The sequence below is a fragment of the Carcharodon carcharias genome, chromosome 1 (assembly GCF_017639515.1).
Source record: "Carcharodon carcharias isolate sCarCar2 chromosome 1, sCarCar2.pri, whole genome shotgun sequence".
Classification (NCBI taxonomy): Eukaryota; Metazoa; Chordata; class Chondrichthyes; order Lamniformes; family Lamnidae; genus Carcharodon; species Carcharodon carcharias.
Window position 1 is genome coordinate 142972609 of NC_054467.1, and position 19505 is coordinate 142992113.

Below are 19505 nucleotides of genomic sequence, written 5' to 3' on the forward strand. Positions count from 1 at the left end.
GCGGAGCTATGTTTCATGCTTGGCGGGCCTTAATTGGTGTGAAATCACGGTTGGGGGCTGATTGCGGGCAGCGGCCCATTTCCTGTCTGCTCTCTGGTGCGCCCACCACACCTGCCTGACAACCTCAAAATCCTGGTTTCAACTTCTTTATATAACGCATCCAGGTTGGCATCACTAACATGGAGAGACCCTCCCTTTCTGTCACAATCTGTCACTCATTGGCGAAAAACAACTATGCAGCATCCTGGGGTGCATTGCTGTAACTTTGCTTTTATAGGGACTGTGCCTTAAAAAAGGAAGGTTGCCTGGAGCAGATGTTTCTTTCCCAATGCTTTCCTGGAGTGTGCAGAGGCTACGTCACAGAAATGGAGACTGGGACAGTGTGGGAGTGGCACTTGGCCATGCTGCCAAGGGAGTGGCACTCGGCCATCATGGAAATGAGGTGGGGAGACAAATTTTGTGCCTTGCCCATCTCGGCTTGAAATTTTCCAACTCCAAGGTTATCCTACTGCTCGGATCAAATGAGGATGCTGAGCTCCGCAGGTCGCTGGTCAGGTTATTAATTGAGAGGCTGCAGCTGGGACCACTATCCAATTGAGGCCCTCTCAGATCTGTCGGCTCAGTTAGAGGGCCAGCCGCTCATGGATAGAGGGGGCCACTGCTTTGGCTGTAGGAAGAAGAAGAGAGTATCTCCATGTTGAGGTGCCCTTGGAGACCAGGTAAGTTTTAAACTCACGTTGCCAGTGCCAGGTAGGCAGACCCTGGTGCTCTGGAGGAAGGAACCCTCAAGTGGTGGCTTCAGCGCTACAGGGATTAGGGGTGGGGGGATGGGTGAGTTGGGTGGGGAGGTCCCTGTATGGGATATGGAGTGGCCACTAAGGGAGGCCCCCTCCCCAGGAACCCCACTGGGACATGGCCACAGTTTACTTGACAGTTCCTCCCCATGGCAGGGCCCATCCCAATGCAGTTAAAAGCTGGCACGGAAGGGATGTGGGTTGTTAATTGGCCAATTTATTGGTTTAACTGGCCACCCACCTCTGGTCAGTGTGCAGCCACACTGCCGCTGATCCTGCTCCTGCAAATATTCCATGGCAGCGGGAAGGTGTTGGGCTTCCTTTCAGCTGCTTTCATCCACCATCTTATAAGGTTTTCTGCCTCTCAGCCTGTCTCCAAAAGGTTGGTAAAATATGGCCCTTCATTTCCAACAGGCGCAAGATGATTCTGAGGAAGCTTCACAGGGTAGACACTGAGAGGTTGTTTCCCTTGGCTGGGGAATGTAGAACACGGGAGCACAGTCTCAGGATAAGGGTATGATCAGTTTGAACTGAGATGAGAGAAATTTCTTTTTACTCAGGAAGTTGTGAATTCTCTACTCCAGAAGTTTGTGGATGTTCCATCTTTGAAAATATTTAAGGCTGAAATAGGCAGGTTTTCGGTCTCACAGGGAATCACGGGAATTGAGGAGTGGGCAGGAAAATGGAATTAAGACCAAGGATCATCCATGATCATATTGAATGGCAGAGCAGTCTCAAGGGGCTTTTTGGTTTTCTCCTGTTCCTATTTCTTACATTCTTATGAATTACGCCCCTCCCCACAAAGTCAGGGCTCATGAATTTTGTGCCCTAAATACCCATCTGATATTTCTAATATCGCTAACGTTAATTTCTAAGCTACAGATTTTTCCCTCCTAATAGACTGATAGCAAGAATGTATATAATACCAAGCTGCTCAATCCACCATCCCATTAATGGAGCTCTGTCAGGCTTCAAAGGTAGGATTCCAAAATTTTGAAAAGTTACCAAGCCGGAAAATTTGAAACTTCACTCCAGACTTGGATTCTTGCTCAATGAGAGCACAGATTGAAGCATTAGCTGTGGCTTGCAGTATATCTGTTTTATAGGGCTCTCAGTCTTCTGGCCCTTAAACTTAGATTTTGCCCTTTTCTCTGAACGATGTGTGATCAGTGCAAGTTTGAACCAAGAGGCTCAGGAATTGTTGGAAATTGGTCATCCCTCCATGGACAGCTTGCTTGAGCAATGAGATCATTGCCAGGTTGCTTTCCTTGCCATCTTAACCTGGATATATATCATCATTCTTTCATTGCCATAGGGACAATAATCTGGAATTTCCCACCTAACACCATTGTGGGTGTATTAACACCACAAGAATTAAACCAGTTCAAGGAGGAGGCCCATCACCATGTTCTCAGGATAATTGGAGACGGACACTAAATGTGTCCTTGCCAATTTTACTCACGTGCCAAGAACAAAAGGCCCGCTGACTGGAGTAATCCTCGTTCCAACTCATGAGTTTCTCTTGCCCACTGCATTTCCAAATGTTTTTTTTCCTTCTCCTATCACCACAATATGCCTGGCAATGATTTCTACATTCATGCATATGATCGCAAACCTCCGATGCTAATTATTACTCCCCTGCTTATGACAGCCCTTCATTTTCTTTAACCTCCTTTCTGCTAGATCAGCACTCTGTAATATATGCAACTCCTCAAGCCTGTTCCATAATCAATTAGTTCATAACAAAAACAGAATTACCTGGAAAAACTCAGCAGGTCTGGCAGCATTGGCAGAGAAGAAAAGAGTTGACGTTTCGAGCCAGACCTGCTGAGTTTTTCCAGGTAATTCTGTTTTTGTTTTGGATTTCCAGCATCCGCAGTTTTTTGTTTTTATCAATTGCTTCATGGCTGATCTTGTCTACCCAGCTTGGTTTTACAGTTCTTAATATCCTTGCCTAAGAAAAATCTATCAAATTTGGATGCACCTCCAAAGCTCTAAATGCTGCACTAATTACTTATTCATGATAGTTAATAAGGGCTTAGCAAATGCAGTTAGCTTTTATTTCCAACTTTTAATAAACTGTGCTCGAGGATAGAGCACAGATGATTAATCTATTGATGCTTTCTCCTATAACTCTTTAATCATGTCTTCTTCTTCATGAGCAGAGGAATGCTGGGCCCAAGAAATAAAGCTTTCAGAGACAGAATGCCATGGGTGCAAATACTTTTAAAAATTTATTCATTCACGAGAAGTGGGCACCTCTAGCTAGGCCAACATTTATTGCCCATACCTAATTGCCATTGAGAAGGTGGTGGTGAGCTGCCTTCTTAACTGCTGCAATCCATGTGGTGTAGAGACACCCACAATTCTATTAGGGAGGAAGTTCCATGACTTTAGCCCAGTGACAGTGAAGGAACAGTGATATATTTCCAAGTCAGGATGGTGAATGGCTTGAAGGGCAACTTGCAGGTAGTGCTGTTGCCATACTCTGCTGCCCTTGTTATTTTAGTTGGTAGAGGGTGTGTGTTTGGAATGTGCTGTCGAAGGAGCCTTGATGAGTTGCAGCAGTACATCTAGAAGATAGTACACACTGCTGCCACTATGTGTCGGTGGTGGAGGGAGTGAATGTTGAAGGTAGTGGATGAGGTGCCAATCAAATGGGCTGCTTGGTACTGGATGGTATTGAGCTTCTTGAGCGTTGTTGGAGCTGTACTCATCCAGGAAAGTGGGGAGTATTTAATCCCACACCTGACTTGTGCCTTGTAGATGGTGGACAGACTTTAGGGAATCAGGTGAGTTATTTGCCATAGAATTCAGTCTCTGATGTGCCCTTGTAGCCACGGTATTTATTTGGCTGGCCCAGTTCAGTTTCTGGTCAATGGTAACCCCTAGGATGTTGATATTGAGTGGTTCAGTGATGGTAATTCCATTGAAGGTCAAGGGGAATGGTCAGACTCTCTCTTGTTGGAGATGGTCATTGCCTGGCACTTGCGTGGCACGAATGTTACCTGCCACTTGTCAGCCTAAGCCTGGATATTGTCCAGGTTTTGCTGCATTTGGACACGGACTGCTTCAGTATCTGAGAAGTCACAAATTGTGCTGAACATTGTGCAATCATCAGTGAACATCCCCACTTTTGACCTTATGATGAGGAGAATCATTGATGAAGTAGCTGAAGATGGTTGGGCCAAGGACACCATCCTGAGGAACTCCTGCAGTGATGTCCTGGGACTGTGATGACTGACCTCCAACAACCACAACCATCTTCCTTTGAGCTAGGTATAGTTCTAACCAATGAAGAGTTTTCCCCCTGATTCCCATTGACCCCAGTTTTGTTGGGGCTCTTTGATGCCACACTCGGCCAAATGCTGCCTTGACGTCAAGGGCAGTCACTCCCAGCTCATCTCTTTTGTTCATGTTTGGATCAAGACTGTAATGAAGTCAGGAGCTGAGTAGCCCTGGCAGAAGCCATTGTGAGCGGGTTATTGCTGATTAAGTGCCACGAGATAGTACTTTCGATTACACCTTCCATCACTGAGGAGAAAGGTTCACAGAGCAAGTTAAAAATACATTAGAGCTGAGTGAAGTCAGTGTTGAAGTGTTAAACAGATTATAAGGAAACATAATGGGCTACATCTAACAAATGTCGGGCGGGCTGGGCGGGAGCGGGAGGGGACAGGCGTGGAACCGATCGCCGTTCATGATGTGGGCAGGCCAGTTAAGGCCCACCTGCATAACGTGCAGCCGGTAGCACTCAGCGCTATCTGTGCGGGTGGGGGAAGGAGGGAGAGTCGCAGCCTGTGCTCTTTCACGCATGCGCACAAAAGAGCACAGCAATGCCTCAGGGAGATTAAGTTGATAATGAAAGTTTTGAATAATGAATGGAAAAATTACTTACACATGTTCCCTCATGTGACAGGGGCACATGAGCCGGGACATGTTTGTACATTTAGTAAAATTTATTTAATTATTTTATTAAACCTTCAGGAGATCTCACCCCGCCCATGGATGAGGTTTCCTGAAAAATGCGAAGGCCACTCGGGCTCTTTGCCTGCCCACCAACCTTAAGTTTGGACAGGCAGTGTTATCAATAGAGTTAATTACTTTCTTAATGGCCTCAATAGGCCGTTGATAGTTCGGTGGGTGTGCTTAAGCAAAGAAACATAGTGAACACAGATTGGTGAACAGACTAACACAGGCAGATACAGATCAATCAAACCATTGAATGCTACAACTTTTCCCCCTTTTAACTAAAGACATTATTTTAAATCAAATGATTCTAAATAACAAACATATACATGTCAAGTAATTTCTTGGTGTGCCCGCCGATCGAAAGATCGAAATGACGCATGATGACATCGGGACGCACTCCCAACATCACTTCGTATCATTTTGTGCGTTGACGTGTCGGGCCCACCCCTGCATGCCAACAGCGATATTCTGGCCAACATTTCTATGTTGATCAATTCTCATTTCTTCCAGTCAGAATTTTATACACTTTCTTGTACTGTTAAGCCCACTGCAGTAAACTGCTTGTTTTCTGCAGAGTAATGGACCTTCAAAGCTCCTGTTTTCCTTTTGTTGCTGTATGTGATTCCGTATAGGACCTCACTCCTATTCTTGTTGATGTTTATTGGTGCAGTAGTTCTGAAGCTTTATTGGTTGAAGGCGCTATTTTCAAAAGAATTAATAACACAGACACCCCCATTTAAATTGTAATAATTATATGGAAATGCTGCTTCCAGGAGTGTTTTCATAATACTTTTAAGAAAACAGGCATTTACTATTGTGCTGCTCTCAGCACTCCTGCATGCATACTCCCCTCCCCTCTACACTGGACAAGTGATGGCTGCAAGACAAAAACAGAATTACCTGGAAAAACTCAGCAGGTCTGGCAGCATCGGCGGAGAAGAAAAAAGTTGATGTTTCGAGTCCTCATGACCCATCAACAGAACTGAGTAAAATTAGGAGAGGGGTGAAATATAAGCTGGTTTCAGGTGGGTGGGGGATGGTGGGGGGTGAGAAGTTTGGCGGGGTTGCTGGTTGTAGAGACAAGCAAGCAGTGATAGGAGCAGATAATCAAAAGAGGTCACGGACAAAAGAACAAAGAGGTGTTGAAGATGGTGATATTATCTAAACAAATATGCCAATTAAGAATGGATGGCAGGACACCCAAGGTACAGCTCCTGGGGTGGGGTGGAATAAGACTAACAGGGCATAAAAGGTATATAGATTTAAAAATAATGGAAATAGGTGGGAAAAGAAAAATCTATATAAATTGCTCCAATAACTCATCGACACCAACACCCATCTAGGACCCTCCACCCCTGTCTGTCCCTCCGTCCCCACCCCATCTTCCAATCCCAGCCCTGGCCGTGTATTCACTATACCCCCTGACCTTCCCCTTTCCGATGCTGAACGTTCAGTGCTCAGCAAAGGACTTAGTTTCATACCCTTACGCCCTCATCTCAATGAATTTCGGGCTCGGCACAATGCTGAACTCTTCTTCTGCTGTCTTCGTCTCTGTGCTCACTTCTTTGGGCAGGAGTCCTCTCCCAGTTCAACGGATCCTTTTACCCACCTCCAGTATTCTCCCTCCACCTGGACTCCTCCCTCTGGATTCTTACCTTCTCTTGATCTTTTCATAAAGAACTGTCAGCGTGACATTAGTCGTCTCAATTTCTCTGCTCCTCTCACCCATTGTAATCTGTCTCTCTGAACTTACTGCACTCCGTTCTCTCAGGCCCAACCCCAACATTGTCATCAAACCCACCGACAAGGGTGGTGCTGTTGTTGTCTGGAGCACTGACCTCTACCTCGCAGAGTCTGAGCGTCAACTCACAGACACTTCCTCCTACCTCCCTCTGGACCATGACCCCACCACTGAACATCAAGCCATTGTTTCCAGAACTGTCACTGACCTCATCTCTTCTGGAGATCTTCCTCCCACAGCTTCCAACCTGATAGTCGCCTAACCTCGGACGTCCCGCTTCTACCTCCTACCCAAAATCCACAAACAGGACTGTCCCGGTAGACCGATCGTCTCAGCCTGTTCCTGCCCCACAGAACTCATTTCTCGTTATCTTGACTCCCTTCTCTCTCCCCTTGTCCAGTCCCTTCCCACCTACATCTGTGATTCCTCTGACACCCTATGTCACATTAACAATTTCCAGTTCCCTGGCCCCAACCGCCTCCTCTTCACCATGGACGTCCAATCCCTCTACACCTCCATCCCCCTCCAGGATGGTCTGAGGGCCCTTAGCTTCTTCCTCGAGCAGAGGCCCGAACAATCCCCATCCACCACTACTCTCCTTCGTCTGGCTGAACTTGTTTTCACACTGAACAATTTCTCCTTTAACTCCTCTCACTTCCTCCAAATAAAAGGTGTGGCTATGGGTACCCGCATGGGCCCCAGCTATGCCTGTTTCTTTATGGGGTATGTGGAACATTCCTTGTTCCAGTCCTCCTCCGGCCCCCTCCCACAACTCTTTCTCCGGTACATCGATGATTACTTTGGTGCTGCTTCATACTCTCGTCGGGACCTGGAAAAATGTATTAATTTTGCTTCCAATTTCCACAACTCCATCATTTTCACATGGTCCAACTCTGACATTTCCCTTCCCTTCCTTGACCTCTCTTTCTCAATTTCTGGTGATAGACTGTCCACCAATATCTATTACAAGCCTACTGACTCCCACAGCTACCTCAACTATAGTACCTCACACCTCACTTCCTGTAAGGACTCCATCCCATTCTCTCAGTTCCTTCGCCTCCGTCGCATCTGTTCCGATGATGCCACCTTCAAAAACAGTTCCTCTGACATGTCCTCCTTCTTCCTTAACCGAGGTTTTCCACCCATGGTCGTTCACAGGGCCCTCAACCGTGTCCGGCAAATCTCCCGATCATCCACCCTCATGCCTTCTCCTCCCTCCCAGAAACATGTTCTCACTTATCACCCCACCAGCCTCCGTATTCAAAGGATCATCCTCTGCCATTTCCACCAACTCCAGCATGATGCCACCACCAAACACATCTTCCCTTCACCCCCCCCCGGCGGCATTCCGTAGGGATTGTTCTCCCTGGTCCACTCCTCCATCACCCCCTACTCCTCAACCCCCACCTACGGCACCTCCACATGCATACGCAAAAGATGCAACACCTGCCCCTTAGTTCCTCTCTCCTCACCGTCCAAGGGCCCAAACACTCCTTTCAAGTGAAGCAGCATTTCACTTGCATTTCCCCCAACTTAGTCTACTGCATTTGTTGCTCCCAATGCGGTCTCCTCTACGTTGGAGAGACCAAACGCAAACTGGGTGATCGCTTTGCAGAACACCTGCGGTCTGTCCGCAAGAATGACCCAAACCTCCCTGTCACTTGCCATTTTAACAATCCTTCCTGCTCTCTTGCCCACATGTCTGTCCTTGGCTTGCTGCATTGTTCCAGTGAAGCTCAACGCAAACTGGAGGAACAGCACCTCATCTTCCGACTAGCCACTTTACAGCCTTCCGGACTGAATATTGAATTCAACAACTTTAGGTCTTGAACTCCCTCCTCCATACCCACCCCCTTTCCATTTCTTCCCCCTCCCTTTTGTTTTTTCCAATAATTTATATAGATATTTCTTTTCCCACTTATTTCCATTATTTTTAAATCTATACCTTTTATGCCCTGTTAGTCTTATTCCACCCCACCCCCACTAGAGCTGTACCTTGTGTGTCCTGCCATCCATTCTTAATTAGCACATTCGTTTAGATAATATCACCACCTTCAACACCTCTTTGTTCTTTTGTCTGTGACATCTTTTGATTATTGGCTCCTATCACTGCTTGCTTGTCCCTACAACCACACCCGCCCCGCCCAACTTCTCTCCCCCACCACCCCCCCCACCTCCCACCCCCACCTTAAACCAGCTTATATTTCACCCCTCTCCTAATTTTACTCAGTTCTGTTGATGTGTCATGAGGACTCGAAACGTCAACTTTTTTCTTCTCCGCCAATGCTGCCAGACCTGCTGAGTTTTTCCAGGTAATTCTGTTTTTGTTTTGGATTTCCAGCATTAGCAGTTTTTTGTTTTTATCTATGTGATGGCTGCATTCTGCTCCTGCCCCCCAGCTCACACTTTCTGGTTATTTTTTGGACCCTCTGGAAAGTCTTTGCACACACCCAGAGGTCCCTGGACCCCAGTTTGAGAATCATTGCTGTGAAGAGTGTAGGCTACAGTTCGGCTGAGTCTCTTTTAGTTTGCTAACTTCTGCAACAAGGAGATGGCAGGCTGGAGGGAAGCATACTATGGTCATTGCAGATTTTCTGTAATGAATATTCAGGAGGTATTCTTGCCAACTTAACAAAGGTGTCCAGCAGAGAAGTCGCTGTAGCTTGTCATTTTCATTTGTGCAGCTTTGTGATGTGGATAATTTACAGAAAATTTAAGAAATTGAAATGAGAATGGGAGGAACAGTAAATGTAGTACTTGAGGACAAAACAACGACATTGTCCCTCAGAGTTGGAGATAAAACAGCATGAGGATGTAATGATAAAAATAAGAGGGTTTGTGAAAAACAGTGAGAAAGTTATATAAAGAATAAAATAAAACCTGGTAGAAATATGAGGTAGGGGTATATTTTCAACTTGCTACTGGGGCATAAAATTGTTGTTGTAAATTGGCTGCTCATTACATAAAACTGCTCAATTTTCAAAATGAGGTGGTTTCTATAATGTCCGTCTGATCCCAAAGTTAGTTTTATGCCTGGGTGGAAAATTGAAAATCTACCCCACAGAGTCAGGACTCCTACATCCTCTTTGCCTTCCTCCTAGTCTATTTGGCCAGATAAACAACTTTTCCACAAAAGTTACATTATCAACTTTGCTACCTTCAGTATTTTGATTATTTATGACATTGGTGCTGTTGCGCTGAAGAAAATTCTGCTGGAATATTCAGGGTCACAGCCTTCATTTTCATTCCTAGAATGTTATCTTACAGAAAGAGTTTCTATTATACTTTTCAATCAACTATTTGATTTTGAGAAAATTGCAAATGTGCAAATGTTCCTTATTCATCTGTATTCTCAAGCTGTTTATGTAAAGCAATACTTGATGGCTCTCCGACTGGAATAATTTGGATTAATATGTTTCCTTTCAGGTTGTTGCAAAGCACTATTTGATTTTCCTTAAATTATTATTGGTAAGGACTAATTATATGATTTCTGAGTTGAGCATTGCTATAATTTGGTGTGTTTGCCACTGAGCATTGGTTGTTTTATGCAGAAATGACAATGCCATTTGGCACTAATTAGGTCCATGCACACTGCATAAAATGAACATAATTTTCACAATCATGTGACATTAACACAAAACTTTATCAAATTTTATGGCAGGAAATGATGAAGAATCGATAGCTTTGTGAGCTTGTTTCTCTTAAATTTAATCCAGTTTTTTGTTTTTTTTATTCTTCTAATTCCATTTGCTGCACTTCTCAATTCTTGTAAGTTTTTCCTTTTGGTAAATTATAGAACATAAAGCTGCATGGGTAAAAATTCATCTCAGGTGGTGATGCAAAACAGATGTGATCAGATCAGTTGCCGATTATCAGCAGCACCTGAAAGCTGATTCCATTGACTGTTAGTGGAACTGAATATCAGGGGTTACACATGACAGGCTGATCTGATATCACCCGTTTTGCGCCACTGCCTGAGATGAATTTCTCCATGAAGTTCTTAAAATGACTATTAGCACTGCTTATTGCAGAACAATTGGACCATACATTTATAAGAATAACATCAAAAATTAATGTCACAGCCATCTAGAAACCATCAAATTATAAAACAAGTATATTGGAAAAGTAACATGTAAACTTCATCACTTTGTTTTCAAAAGATAACTCTTATTAACAATTCATACTTTGAAATAGATTTGTAGCCAAAATTAACAAATAACTTCTGATGTTGAGAAAATCTAGAAGTGTAAACCATTACAAGGCAGATTCATGTGTAATACAATGCACAGACACTTCATCTGCTGGAAGTATTTTGTGGATTGCTTTCCTTTCCCCTCACAAGAGGAGGTTTTCTCCTCATCCCTACATGTATTGACTCCTCCTCGCCACATTCGGCTTCCACAGGCACTGGTTCCTTATTGATGCCTCACCAATTATACATGGTTCAGATCTGAGCCTAGGCAGTGTTGCTTGGCAACCTTTATAGTTCAGTGTCTCAGTAAAGGTATTTCAGATGAAACTGAATCCTGTCCTTCACCGATTTCCACATGCATGCTCTTCCGGCAGGATTCACCAGATAACGGTCCAGAAAGAGGAACTGGTCTTATTTTGACCCTCTATCCCAAAAATGTGGTTAGCGTTCCTATCCCCATCCTGGCCATCGTCAATAAACTAGCATAGAGCAGGAGGCAGTGGTATAATGGTATTATCACTGGGCTAGTATTCCAGAAACCCAATGTAATGCTCTGGGGCAAAAACAAAAATAGCTGGAAAAACTCAGCAGGTCTGACAGCATCTGCAGAGAGGAACACAGTTGACATTTCGAGTCTGTATTACTCTTCATCAGAACTAAGGAAATAGAGAAATGAGGTGAAATATAAGCTGATAGAGGGGGGTGGGACAGGTAGAGCTGGATAGAGGGCTAGTGATGGGTGGAGGCAAAGAAGAGATTGCCAAAGATGTCATAGACAAAAGGACAAAGGGGTGTTGACGGTGGTGATATTATCTAAGGAATGTGCTAATGGGGACACTAAGGGTAGCAAGCAGGACTAGCAAGTGGCGGATGGCCCTAGTCGGGGTGGGGTTGGGGGAAGGAATCGAAATGGGCTAAAAGGTGGAGATAAAACAATAGATCGAAATTAATTTAAAAATAGGTGGGAAAAGAAAAATATATTTTTTAAAAATTATAAATTTTTGGAAAAAGGCGGATCGGATAGGGGGTGGGGATGGAGAAGAGAGTTCATGATCTGAAGGTGTTGAACTCAATATTCAGTCCGGAAGGCTGTAAAGTGCCTAGTCGGAAGATGAGGTGCTGTTCCTCCAGTTTGCGTTGAGCTTCACTGGAACATTGCAGCAAGCCAAGGACGGACATGTGGGCATGAGAGCAGGATGGTGTGTTGAAATGGCAAGCAACATGGAGATCTGGGTCATGCTTGCAGACAGACCGAAGGTGTTCCGCAAAGCGATCACCCAGTCTGCGTTTGGTCTCTCCAATGTAGAGGAAACTGCAGTGGGAGCAGCGAATACAGTAGAGGAAATTCAGGGAAGTGCAAGTGAAGTGCTGCTTCACTTAAAAGGAGTGTTTGGGCCCTTGGATGGTGAGGAGGGGGGAAGTAAAGTGGCAGGTGTTGCATCTTCTGTGGTTGCATGGGAAAGTGCCCCGGGAGGGGGTTGAGGTGTAAGGGGCGATGGAGGAGTGGACCAGGGTGTCTCGGAGGGAACGATCCCTGCGGAAAGCCATCTGGGGGCTGTAATGCTCTGGGGACCTGGGTTTGAATCGCATCACAGCAGATGGTAAAATTTGAATTCAATAAAAATCAGGAATTAAAAGTCTAATGATGACCATGCAGCCAATGCTGATTATTGTAAAAACCCATCTGAGTGACTAATATGCTTTAGGGAAGGTAATTTGCTGTCCTTACCTGGCCTGGCCTACATGTGACTTCAGATCCACAGCAATGTGGTTGACTCTTAAAAACTCCCCCTGAATGTGGGCAATTAGGGATGGGCAATAATTGCTGGCCTAGCCAGCAATGTCCATGTCCCATGAATGAATAAAAAAAGAACTGAACTGGCTCCTTTCATAATTTGGCTGCCTACTGGCTAATCTCACTGAACCAGTGTGGGAGTGATGCTGGCTTTATTTTATCAGATAGCTGATGTTTTACTGATTGACTATTTGCGAGAAAAGTTGAGCTGCCAGATCATTTGTGTTCAAAAATCTGGCAGTGTTTAGAAACAACTGGAAAATGTGAGATTTTCATGATTTTTAAAGACAGCTAAACAATGTTATGTGATCGGTTCCAAAAGCAGATGAGGGATTTCATACTGTGTAAAGTATTTTAAAAATAGGTTTACACCAATTCACTTTTATACCATTTGGCAGCTCAACATTTGGGAAACGTATTTCGCATCAAGACTATATGCAATTGATATAAAATAACAAAGCTGATATTTGAAGGAGTACTTCACAGGATAGTAGATTTCAAAAGTTAATTGTTTGGACAGAAATGCTGTCACATAAATGACATTTTTCATTCACAGTGAGTGTTGTGACTATATGGCAAGTAATTTTAAGATGGCGCTTCGTGTCAAATAAAAATATAAAATAGAAATTAAATTTAGTGCTATCTGTTTATGTTTCTGAAAACTGATTGAACTAAAATTCATGTACACAAACATTATCATATTCAAAATTCAGTGCTGACCCATTGGATGTTTACAGAATTAAGGTGCTAAAACCCTAGCCACTTAAAACTGATCTCAAGAAGGTTAAGAGCAGGTGGGTAATCATCAGATCCTTTCTGTACTTTCCGGAAGTTTCTTACTCCACAGCAGCTTAAATTTAAAAACACATTTTCCCCCTCAATTTTCTTTCTTGTTTTATTTAGGATGAAAGAAGAGAAAAATATACCTTTGCATTTCTTCCCAGAATATCCCTACTGGCAAATGCAAAGCTGAAATTATAAATTTCATAATAAGTAAATATAAATATATAAAATAAATATGACTTAATTAATCTATATCTTATTGAATATTTGACTGTATACTTCCCTCAGTTACAACTGACAAACAGCAAGTTTAAACATTATAAAACATGTGCAATAAAAACACAATGGCTCGTAACTTCCAAGCTCTGGGCATCTTCCGGGCTACCCCAAAGATGCGCTGGAGAACACCCCTTGGATGTCCCTAGGTAAGGATGGCATGGTAATTGTCCGGGAAGTTCAAACTTTAGTTGGGAAATTGCCCTGCAATGGGAACCATCCAAAAGTACGATTTAAATCACAAACTTCAGATGGTTCCGACTGTCTTACAGTAATAGTTATGCAAAAAATGTTAGAAGAAGTAAAACCACTTCTAACTCCTGGGTAACTATAGAATTGACCCCCCAACCCCCATGGGACACCCGGCACTCCCCTGACCACCCCCAGGGATCTCCCGACTAACCCCCGACCCCCTGACTGCCCTCCCCTCCCACCCACTGACCACCCACCTTACCACCCACCCCACTGACTCCTCCCACTGACCACCCAACTCCCGGACCACCTGATCCTTCCTACCAGCACCCCCCATTGACCATCCTCTCACTGACCACCCCTTTGACTACCTGACGCCCAACTGACCACCCAACCCACTATCATCTGACCCCTCTCTGACCAATTGACCCCTCCCAGCCAACTGATACCCCCACACCCTCGCCCCAATCCCACCCACTTACCTTCCAAAATTACCTTCTCCCTGGCTTCTGAAAGTGGCCGGACCTTTAAATTTACCTGTTTTGTGGCAGCTAGTGCCATAAAAAAAGGGGTGTAGCTTCCTTACCTCTGACTCTTGACACAAGGCCTCAGAAACTGTACTACGCTGTTCTCACTCAGCCTGAGTGGGAAGGTTGGGCAAGAAAGGAGTGGCTTGATTTCAAGGTAAGAATCAAGGGCCGAGTTTTTTCGGGCCCGTCGCGGGTGAGACCCGCTGTAGGGAGGTGGTGCCCCAGCCAGAAGTCCATTGACCGGAAGATCCCGGCGGCGGGCAGGTGCGGGAAATCCCACCCTAGGAGTGGAGTGGCAATCCGACCCTGATTGCCGCTACATGGAAGTTATGGACCAACGTAAGATTAAGATTCGCGACTGATAAATTCTAGGAACTAACAAATGAGAATTGTCTTCTTTTATATTAAAAAAAAACACGGGCTGGGATTTTCTAGTTCCGTCATGGTGGGGCCCACTGCGGGAGATTCGACAGCCCAGCCAGAAGCCCATTGACTTACGGCAGGACTGTAGGATCCTGGTGGAGTGCGGGGCTGGAAAATCTTGGTATTGGAAGGTTTGAGAAGGAGGATGATCCTTTTTGTTTAAAAGAAACTTTATTTCTTCTTTACTGTCTTTGGTCACCTTAAACGCTGCAGTGTTTCCTGACAATGGAGGACGAAGAGCAACTTTCTCCCAGGTTGCCACCAATAATGCTCTTCAGTTGGGCTGCCTGGTGGGCAAGGGAAGCTGAAGCCCTCATTCCCTTTGAGATGGAACACCCTGTTTTTGCATAATGTACCAACAATAGACCACTGAAAAATTAATTGAACTCAGACAACCAATTCCAGCAACAACCTAAGGCGGTCCTGACATCCTTCTGATTCAACCTCTGACTTTCAGACTGGGATTTATACTAATGAACTGTGAAGGCTATCCATTTCTTCGGTAAAATCTCAGTATCAATCTGCAGGAAATGACAAAAGTGACATTTTCACTATTATAAATACCTTGTTTCTGTGACTTACCCAAAGCATGTTCTCTTTAATAGGACGCTGTAAATGTGACAGCTGACTATTGTTGAAAGAAAATTGAAGAGATTTAAAGGTGTTTCAAAGGATTCAGTTAATCAAATCATAACAGATCTCAACCCCTTATTTATGAAGCTTCACAAAGAATAGAAAAATGTGAATTGGCATCAAATGCAGATTTGCAATTTTCTTGAGTGTTCAACTTAATAGGTACACAATTACAAGCAAATAATTAAAAAAATTAACCTTTAAAGTATTGAACAGCATATGCCCTGTTTTCTCTAATAAAATAGACGGCTTTACAGATTGAACAGTTAATTGATACAATGCTCCTGATGTCAGGCGTACAGTATTCCTGTAATTGACTACAAATGACCCAACTCCCAGAGGCCCGATGACACTGAGCCACATTCTGCATGTCTTGCCAGCTGTCATTTGGTCTCCTAGTAAAACTCAGAGTGAGGAGTTGTGTTCCCTCCCTCTTCTCAAGGGGAAACCAAAGCTTCCCGCCTAGACCTGGAGTGGTAGCAAGGAGAAAAGAAAATGGGGAAGAGAAGTGCATGGAGGCTATGGGTCACTATTTGAGTGTTGTTCCTCCAGAACCACTTTATAACATGAAATGCATTAAAAGACCCAAAACGTGGCAATTTGCATCACTAAGATCTGTGAGGTGGAAAATGAAACCACAACATTGTTGCAAATTCAAATTTTGTTGTGACAGATGAAATGGTTTACTCGCATTTTTTGGGACAGAAAATGTGCTGAGATATTTGTAATGAATGCATTAATACTTCTGTGTGAAATTCTTCTATCCAGTATTTTATAAAGCATTAACCTGCTTAAAATAAATTTATTAACATATTTTTTGAAACTCAGGATAAAGGAATTTCATTTGAACCTATTAACACAGTAGTTACGAATATTCCATAACTCAGTTTCGACCATTGTATATTTTTAACTGTGGCAAATAGTGCATACTACAGACACAATGCAAGGATGTTAATTGTGTAAGATACGTGTCATAGGAAAATTTTAGCCTGAATTATGGCCTTGGTGACCGTGCACGATCAGCGGGCCCACGACCGGTTGGGAAACGGGCTGTCGCCCATGATCGCTCCCTGACTGCAATTTCACACTGGCTGGCCAAGTAAGGCCCGCCCAGCATGCAACGCATCTTCCCAATGGTCAAGAAGAGTCGGGCAGGGGCCTGCTGGTTGCCGGGTCCAATGGCAACCTGGAGGGTGCTTTAAAAATAGCACAGGCAGCTCCCTGAAGGCTGCCGGGAAGAACATATTTGCAGCATTCTGAAGACTGAAGTTATGGCCTCAAGTGCGGCTAGAGAGACCAGGCAAGAGAGCAGGTCGGGTGGATGAGTGCCTCGCGGTCCTCCTGGAGGAGGTGGCTGCCAGGAGGGATACTCTTGTCCCCAGAGATGGAAGGAGGTGGTCACAGTAACTGCACCATGCACCTCGATCAACTGACCACGGAGAGGCTGGGGTGTCAGTGCACAGAGGTGAGAGTTTTGCATAGTGCAAACATTCTTGTGTAGTCTCATCATTAATGGGAGTCTCAAAACTGGATTCCCCATTGATCATTGAAAGACGATGGTACCATGATGCAGATCTCCATGGTCTCATCAGGGTGCCTGGCATGCACAGTGACAGTGTGATGATTTAAACTAGTGACATGTCATTGTTCTCCCTTAGATTCGCCAGCACACACTCATTCGCAGGACCCTGAAGAGCCACCCCTGACATCACAGGACCGCTGAGCTTCACATGCACCTGCACCACACCCGCTCTCTGAACCAGGCACCAGCGCAGATACCAGCACCTCGGTGAGTGCTGGATCTTCAGCTAGAATGTCAGTGCACATTGGTGAGGGCACTTCACACTTGCTTGAGGAGCAGGCGAGGCAGAGAGTGCCCAGGGTGCCGGAAATCAGAGGACTGATGGAGACCAGGACAATGCTGAGTCAAAGGCAGATGATGAGTCTCTGTAGATGTCCATTAGGGGGCAGATGCTGGATGTCCAGCAGGATGTGTGGGGAGTTCCGGTGGAGATCCATGAGGGTATGTGTGCCATGGTCTCTGTTGTGAGGAGTCCATGTGGAGCATAACTACTGCGTTGACCCTCATGACCGAGTGCACTGCCTCCTCCATTGAAACAGTGGCAACTCTCATGGAGGGGCAGTTCCTGAGACAGAATCAGTGGTTCTTGGGGATGCTCTCAGACCTGCAAGCCCTCATATAGGCAACGACCTCAGGTGGTCAGTGTCAGTGAGGGAGATGGATGAGGCACCCAGTATCCCAGCTAGGTGCCTGTCCATCAATAGTGAGCAAGGATTTCCAGAGAGACCTCACATTGGTGCATAAGCTGCTTGTCATCTCTGCGGGCTCCTCTCAGGACGCTCTGGATGATGGCAGCAGCTCCTCTGCCCCTCTGCCAGTGAACATGGCATCTGGTGAGGCTGTGGTCACTGGGGAGATGCCAGCCATGGCACTGGCTGCTCCCTGGCTGTGCAGGGCTTGCACAGGCTCTACTTGCCACAGGACGACCGCCAAGGTCATCAAGACCAATAAGACACCAGAGTCAGCAGGCTGCCTTCAATGTTGCTGCCAGCGAGAGGGGGACACCGAGACATAGCACTCGCAAATGTAAGTTTAAGGCATCATGAGCACAAGAGGGACAGGTCACAGGCGATCTTCTGTTCTGTAATGTTTTGTTCTATTTACTGGCTTTCAATGAAGACCAAAGAAGGTTATTTTAAATTGTTTGGATTGTCAGAATCAGATAAATTTTGTTTTTGTCGTTATTGTCTGAGTATGCCCCTGGGGGGTATTGTAGTGCACCCCCTGAATGGTCCAGGCATTGGAAGCACATCTTCAGAAGAGCTATGGCCCTCTCTATCACTGCAATTATGGAGGCATGATTCCTACTACAATGTTGCTCAGCCTCTGTTCTTGGGTGGCGGAAAGGCATCATGAGCTAGCTTTTCAATGGATAGCCCTTGTCACCCAGCAGACATTCATCCAGTTGGGCTGGAGTACTGAATAGCCTTGGCACCTGAGAGTGTCTGAGGATGGCGTAGTGCTATTGTGGTATCATCATTGGACTGGTAATCCGGAGACCCAGGGTAATGCTCTGGAGACCTGGGTTCGAATTCCACCATGGCAGATGGTGGAATTTGAATCCAATAAAGAACTGGAGTTAAAAAGTCTAATGATGACCATGAAACCATTGCTGATTGTGATAAAAACCCATCTGGTTCACTAATGTCCATTAGGAAAGGAAATCTGCCATCCTCACCTGGTCTGGCCTATATGTGACTCTAGACCCACAGCAATGTGGTTTACTCTTAAATGCCCCCTGAACAGGGGCAATTGGAGATGGGCAATAAATGCTGCCTGACCCAGTGAAGCCCACATCCAATGAATGAATAAAAAAAAAATTATTAAAGTAGCTGCACAGACTTGCAGAATCTGCATCCTGTGGTCTCACATCATCTGGACATTCATGGAGTGGAATCCCTTCCTGTTGATGAAGGCACAAAGCTGACCCACTGGTGTTTTGATGGCCACATGTGTGCAGTCGATGGCACACAGGATGCAGGGGAACCCAGTAATCACTATAAACCCTCTGGCTTTCCCAGCATGGCTGACCTCACCCATATGGAAATGATTAAATGTCATTATGTGCCTGAACAGAGCTTCTGTCACCAGTTGATGCAACTGTAGACAGCTGATTGGGATTGGGAGATTCCACACAGATCCCCCACTGGCCCCTGGAAAGAGCCAGAGGCATAGAGGCTGAGGGCCACTGTGACCTTCAGAGCCACTGGCACGGGGTTTCCACCCATGCAGTTTAAGGTGATCTCAGTTCCAATCATCTGAAAATGGAAGCCACTGTCTCTCTGGAGAGGTGGAGCCTCCTTTGAGGTAGCTGCATCACCGCCTGTAAACACTGGCAGCAGGATAGTGGTGTCTCCTGTGGCTCCTTTCACTTTGGACTACCTGCTGGCCCTGCACCCCTTGTGCCTGCACCTCACCTCCCACAGGTCGCTCCTCTGGAATCTGCAATGAGACACCTGGCCTCCTCTCCCTTCTCCCCCTTTCTTCCTCCTCAGAGGAGGTGCCTCCAGCAGAGACCACAATCCCCATTACCAGGGTAACGGAAGGCTGTCTGATACCTGGAGGGGTCAACGTGCTCAATATCCCTTGGGG